This window comes from Montipora capricornis, chromosome 13 (genome assembly GCF_036669925.1).
Source record: "Montipora capricornis isolate CH-2021 chromosome 13, ASM3666992v2, whole genome shotgun sequence".
In the NCBI taxonomy this organism is placed as follows: domain Eukaryota; kingdom Metazoa; phylum Cnidaria; class Anthozoa; order Scleractinia; family Acroporidae; genus Montipora; species Montipora capricornis.
The window spans coordinates 46,940,945-46,947,309 of NC_090895.1; the positions used below are offsets into that span (position 1 = coordinate 46,940,945).

The window sequence follows — 6,365 nt, forward strand, 5'->3', positions numbered from 1 at the left end:
CCCATTTTTTTTTATAAGTACAACATTTAAAAAAGTGGCATCTTAAAGTTCTGTGCTGGTCCAAAAAGTTCATAACTGAAAAAAGGTTAAGGACTGGTATTCAGTTCTAAGAAGAAACTGAAAAGTTTGACAATGTGAAGAGTACTAAAGAAACTGCTTAAAACTCAACAGCATTGTCTGGATTTCTCAGTGACTTTATCCAGTCTTTTGTTCCACACTACCAACATCAACAAAGTGAACTCAATAAGATTATTGTGGTTTATTGCTGAGAAAAAAAGGCTGAATTTCTTCTCGCTCCTTTTAGAGCTAATATTTCACAAAACTGCCGCAAATAATACCAGGTGGATCCATCTCCCTAAGGACAAAAAACGAAAATGAATGTTATTGTCCATGAGATGCATATTACAATGCTATAATCTACAATATCATAATGATATTATTATTTTCCTAGACACAGGAAACTGCACATATCAGTTTTTATGGGGGCTGTGAAAATTAGTACAAAAAGTCATTCTTATTACACAACCAAGACAAAGAAAACATGATGAGCTAACCATATAAACATACTATAAACCACACGTAAACCAATGACCCTTAACTGTTTGCCTTAACACATGTTCTTAAATTTTTTGAGTCTAACCATAATTTTGCCTTGGACGTTGGGTTGAACATAGATTTGCAAATAATGGCCAGTCAAGGGGGAAAGAAAAATACCATCTTCCAAGTTTTGACATAGAAGTTGACACCAAGTGTGTTGCATTATTACAATAATGATAGATCATTATTATTTGGCGATTGTGGAAGCTAGACTACAATTAAGTCACTCGGGTGCCACTTTGAAGCAGTATTTCCCTGTCAATAATCCTAGGATTAACAGGAAGCAGGGCCTGGACTTTGTACTTTTATTTAACAAATTGTTCTTTTCCTAATATATCGATGTTCCATTAATTAACAGGCCAACAGTCTCCCGAACATGGGTGTATCAGTTGATTGCACAGGGTATTTTGGTGGGCAAGTATTTATGATTCTGTAATCAAGCCTCACTATGGCAATAAATTAAACAATGTTATTGATCACACTACTGTGCAACTAGAACTTCTTCTGAGTGTAATCTCAGAGGCCAGTCTTGCAACCAATTTACCTTTTCATTGAAGAAATGCCCTGAGACAGGGACAAAGAACTTCAATATTTTCTGTGTAGTTCTGGCCAGTACTTGTGTTCATTCCAACTTCACAAGTTGGCAAGGTGTTTTCTTTTAGACAGCTGCCTTTATGGGGGCAGTCAGGAGGTTAAGTGGCTATTGCAGAGTGGCAGCACTCTAAATGAACTGCTGCCTTGGTTCAAGGAGAAGGTTGACAACTTTCAAATAATGCTCTTAGAACATGTTACGTTTAATTAACGCATTGTAAATACATGTATGATTGATTGTAAAGGTGATTTCAGAAAACCCTGCCCAAATTATCTTGTTGATGAAAACTGTAGAGATTGCATGGGCAATACCCTAGTGTGCAAACTGAACCAAACGTTGTGAACACTTCATGCTTCAAAAACAAATATGGAACACTCACCGTAGCCTCGGTTAGTTTCTGCAGCGCATATTCCCAAACAAATTTAACTGGGTTTGGATCTCAAGGCCCAAAAATTCCACACAAATATATTACACAGATCTGATGTGTCTCCTTAAATTAAATCACCACGATCTCACTACCAAAATTCACACCGTCAAGAGTTATAAAGTGACACAGGCAGAAGACGGGATCAAACGATCGAAATGGACACTACACGTCATGCACGATTTGTGCTCCCTATCTGGCGCATGCGCAGTCGTTTTTCAGCTCTGTCGTCAAACCTGCCTTTTCTTTATTTTGCGCATGATCAATCGCCACGCGTCATCAATATATTTTTGAAATTTACAACAGCGTGTCAATTTTTAAATGTCTAAATTCCCATGAGTATTTCCTATGTCTGTTACAGAAACTTGTCTGCCAGCAACCTACAAATTTTTCAGTAAAAAATGAAATGGTAATTTAAAAGTGTGAGCTGTCTTAAGTTTCCAATGAAGTGAACTGTTGAGGCGGCTGGCAGAGTCTTCTTTCCTGTTCCCGACCTAAAGAGGCTGTGATCGAGGGTATAATAATGTATAGTCAAACAATATATTATAAAGAAGAAAAAAAATGGGTTGATTAGAAATTGTCAAAATACATTGTTCGTGGTTTAGTCTTACAAAGCTCGTTTCATCCCGACCAAGGAACTCGTCAGAGACCTTTCTGCTTAGCAAACTCCTAGGCATCGCGCCCAAAGTCCCGTTCGCTAACAAAATGATGACAGCAATCTCGCCTTATATCTCATAAGGATTCCAGACTGCGCAAATTCACGAGTGAAAATTGACAATAAAGTTGACAGTTACTTGTGAAAATACATTGCTCGTGGTTTAGTCTTACGAAGCTCGTGTCATCCCCACCAAGGGACTCATCAGAGACCTTTCTGCTTGGCGAACTCGTTAGGTATCGCGCCTAAAGTCCCTTTCGCTAACAACTAACCACGAACAATGTATTTTCACAAGTAACTGTCAACTTTATTGTCAATTTTCACTCGTGAATTTGCGCAGTCTGGAATCCTTATGAGATATAAGGCGAGATTGCTGTCATCATTTTGTTAGCGAACGGGACTTTGGGCGCGATGCCTAATGAGTTTGCCAAGCAGAAAGGTCTCTGATGAGTCCCTTGATCGGGATGAAACGAGCTTCGTAAGACTAACCACGAACAATGTATTTTCACTGACAAGTAACTGTCAACTTTATTGTCAATGATTAGAAATTGTCTCGGGCTCGAACTTGACTCGTCCTGCGCTATAATTGTGCATAGATAGCAGTGGAAGAATAGTGAAACAAGTTCTAAAACCATTATCGATATTCTAAAACTGGCACCTTTGGGTCATTTCATTGATTACCGTAACAATTTCTTGCAGAAACTAAAAAAAAAAAGGCAGCCATTAAATACAATTATTTTTCAGAGTTTTACTTAAACTGTTAAACTAAAGGTAATTTGTTGCTATGTGTGCCACCCTGGGGAAAAATGGTAAACAAACAACATATCAAGCCATCTGTTAGCTTTTGAAGGGAGTTAGTCTCAGGAAAAGTAAATGGAAATGGTGAGTAAATTATTAGGGCAGAACACGAAGGAACTTGAAAGTTTCCATGTTCCTTTCAAAGACAACTTGCGAAAGAACACAGAAATTTTTTCACTTACTGAAAACTTCAAAGAACTTGATGGAAATTTCCACGTTCCTTTTACGCATAACATGTAAACAGAACATTGAAATTACCATGTTCCTTTCACGCATAAAATGTAAAAGAACATGAAATTTTCTCGTTTCTTTCGTGTATAAGATGTAAACGAAACATGGAAATTTCCGTGTTAAGGTTCATCCATAAAGTGTAAAAGACTACTGAGATTTCCATGTTCCCCTTCAAAGGACAACATGCGAAAGAAAGGGGCATATACATCTTCCCTTCATAGATTAGTGTAGGATCTAAAAATTCCATGCTGGTTTGAGTGACACTTGAGTTTCTACTTTTCTTTCATAGATCTGAAAGGAATTTCCTCACTATCCACATTTTTTCAACGTAAAAGAAAAAAAGGAAAATTGATTTTCTCGGTAATTTGCTAGGTTTTGATTTGACCCAAAAAGGAACAGTCTCTAACCTTGCTTGTTGTTGTTGTTTTCACATTAAATGAGCTATTCCATTGTCCTTAAAATGCCTTGGGGTTATCTTAAATGTTACGAAATGTGAATGGCTGAATTCCTTTTTCTCCTGGAGTTCTCAGCTGCCACGTTTTCTCCCAGTATAAAAGAGCTTAAGCAACTCCGACGTCGACGCCGAGGGACTGACCTTACTTCGCATTAGCTCTCACGGTTTACGGTTGTTCAGTCATTTTTAGCCAGTTTGGTGTAGCGTTCTACGAATTTAGTTGCCGAATTTCTGTGAAAAGGCGTTCGCTGTGAAGTCGAAAAAGACACTTTTGCACCAATTCCTTGAACATAGTTATCACACACAATCTGGAGATTCAAAAGGAGAGTAAACTGTGTAGAGACATCTGTAGTAGTAGAAGTAGTAGAAGCAGCAGCAGCAGCAGCAGCAGCAGCAGTAGTAGTAGTAGTAGTAGTAGTAGTAGTAGTAGTAGTAGTAGTAGTAGTAGTAGTAGTAGTAGTAGTAGTAGTAGTGGTGGTGGTGGTGGTGGTGGTGGTGGTGGTGGTGGTGGTGGTGGTAGTAGTAGTACTACTGCTACTGCTACTGCTACTACTACAGTAGCAGTAGCAGTAGTTTATTTAGACACATATCACCAGGTGAGCTAGAGGCTCGTTTAAATGTGAGCGTGTATACAAAAATTAAAAGTAAAATTAAAATACCTCTTGGTCTTTCAGTTCACATATCTTTTCAAGCTGCCTCGACAATTTCTATTGAGCATGGGTTAAAAATTTAAATGTATTCGGTGTCACTAAAGCGTTACCAGTATAAGCACAAAACCACAAAACGAAAACAAACAGTCGGGATATTTTCCAACAACTCTGGCAAACATATGACAACCAAGGAGTCACTTCCATGAAAACACAAGATAGTTCACACTTTTAAATTACCTTTTCATTGTTTTACCTAAACATTTATAGGTTTCTGGCAAACAAGTTTCTGTAACAGACATAGAAAATACTCGGTGGAATTTAGACATTTGAAAATTGCCACGCTGCTGTAAATTTCAAAAATATATTGATGACGCGTGGCGACTGATCATGCGAAATTTTTTTGTTAAAAAAGCAGGTTTGACATGTCGAAACTGGACTGACTCATCCAATTCTTTGGATTAGCGGTAAATCAGTGAATGTCGATGCGGCTGGTAGAGTCTTCTTTCTTGTTCCCGACGTATCTCGGAAGATCGAAAGAGACTCTGATCTCAGGGTATAATAATGTATGGTCAAATGATATTTTATAGAGAAGGAAAAAAATCAGTTGATTAGAAATTGTCTCCGGCTCGGACTTGCTTCGTGCCGCGCTATAATTGTGCAAATATAGCAGTGGGAGAATGGTGTTAATTACTGTAATTAACACTACTGAATGGAACTCTTCAAAAGTGCGCCTAAGAATTTGACAGAATAAGTTCTATTCATGCACGTCCGTAAAAGTTTCTAATGGACAAGTCAGAATTATCAACAATATTCCTGGAAGGCGATTGCAACTGCACTTGGCCCGAAATGGACAAAAGTGTTGTTGCGAAATGGAAACCAACAAATTGTTGATCTTGACCTTTAAGAACTATTTTTATTCCTCAAAGTTGTTTTGGTTAATTAGAACAGGCTTTTTTGTCACAGCAAGAGGTTTTCAGTCACCGGTTACTCCCTTATATAGGCTATATAGGTAAGTGCGGCCCCAAAGGATCTTGTTTTTTAGCCGTTTTGGTCTGAAATAGGGTATCAATTTTGACCATTTGGTTTGAAATAGGGTATGGTTTGTTCACTCAAGTCTTGAATTGGGTTTGTTTTTTTAGAAGAAACTTCTTCGTCATCATTAGCCGCTAACACCGTCAACAAAGCCCTTCTCAAATTATTACGCCAACCGTGTAACAGCTGAAATAGGGTATCAACGTTTTGGTCAGGTCTGAAATAGGGTTGGGAAAATCGCAGATTTTGGTCTGAAATATAGGGTAAGGGTTTCAGGAAGCGGGCCGCACAATCCACCATTTTTCTTTTCTGGGAATACTCCCCCCCCCCCCCCCCCCTATCCCTCCGGGTCAGTCACACACACACAACACTGCACCTACAATAGTATAACTCAGTCACTGAGGCGTGAATGCGAACGCGATTATTTTTGAATAGCTTCTTAAGCCTGGTTTTCATTAGCGGCGCAATCATAAGCACAAGAAGCATACGCAAATTATGTACGAATAGACCCAATTTCATCCAGGTGACCGAGCCAACCTGGTGTACCAGGATCATGTGAAGAGGACCTAACACTCACTCAACTCACTCACTCACTCACTCACTCACTCACTCACTCACTCACTCACTCACTCACTCACTCACTCACTCACTCACTCACTCACTTACATATTAAAACTCTTTCCGTTTTTGAGTTAAAACATTTTCTACATTAGGTAAAATTTCAACATCGCTATGGTATTCTCATTCCTTTTCAGATCCCTTCTGATTAGTTAAAATGTTTGTGGACTTAAATACTTACTGAAGTACATATACACAGTCAAGATGGAAACCATCGAGCGTCTTGCAGTCATAATATTTTCTATTTGTACCTTGTGGGGTAAGTAAAATTGTTTTCATTTCTTTATCAAATTAATCTATACGGAGGGTTACTT

At 38.4% G+C, this 6,365-nt stretch overlaps 1 long non-coding RNA gene across 1 annotated transcript; it reads right to left on the minus strand.

Annotated features, from left to right (window-relative positions):
* Window positions 1-239: 239 nt before the first annotated feature.
* LOC138028875 (uncharacterized) lies at window positions 240-1,760 on the minus strand. The gene is made up of 2 exons (XR_011127753.1): window positions 1,569-1,760; window positions 240-355 (listed from the first exon to the last, which is right to left on the minus strand). It is a non-coding gene; the product is annotated as an uncharacterized lncRNA (long non-coding RNA).
* Window positions 1,761-6,365: the final 4,605 nt, after the last annotated feature.